The 335-nt window shown below is 43.9% G+C and overlaps 1 non-coding gene across 1 annotated transcript; it reads left to right on the top strand.

Annotated features, from left to right (window-relative positions):
- Positions 1–152: 152 nt before the first annotated feature.
- trnak-cuu (transfer RNA lysine (anticodon CUU)) lies at positions 153–225 on the top strand. The gene has a single exon. It is a non-coding gene; the product is annotated as a tRNA-Lys (tRNA).
- The last annotated feature ends 110 nt before the right edge of the window (positions 226–335 follow it).

Consider the following 335-nt stretch of genomic DNA (forward strand, 5'->3'; position numbering starts at 1 on the left):
CCCAGCCATCAGTCTCTGACATTCTTTTCTCTTCAGAATTAGGGAAAATCTTCTGTAGAGTTTCCTGGCTAAAACATACCTTTGTGTCCTGAAATATGTGTTTTATAAGCAATGTTTTTTGTTTTTAGATGATGTATTTTTCTGGCTCACAGGCCCGGCTAGCTCAGTCGGTAGAGCATGAGACTCTTAATCTCAGGGTCGTGGGTTCGAGCCCCACGTTGGGCGATGTAGATTTTAGAAGGATCTGCACAAGAATGGGAAACAAGCTGCAAAGCATCTTCATTTCTGAGAGGGTACATGTAAGTACAACTCGCAAGGCCCTCTAGGCATGGATG

This window comes from Seriola lalandi, unplaced genomic scaffold (assembly GCF_002814215.2).
Source record: "Seriola lalandi dorsalis isolate HSWRI2012SDOR001 ecotype SW California unplaced genomic scaffold, Sedor1 jcf7180001962445, whole genome shotgun sequence".
In the NCBI taxonomy this organism is placed as follows: Eukaryota; Metazoa; Chordata; class Actinopteri; order Carangiformes; family Carangidae; genus Seriola; species Seriola lalandi.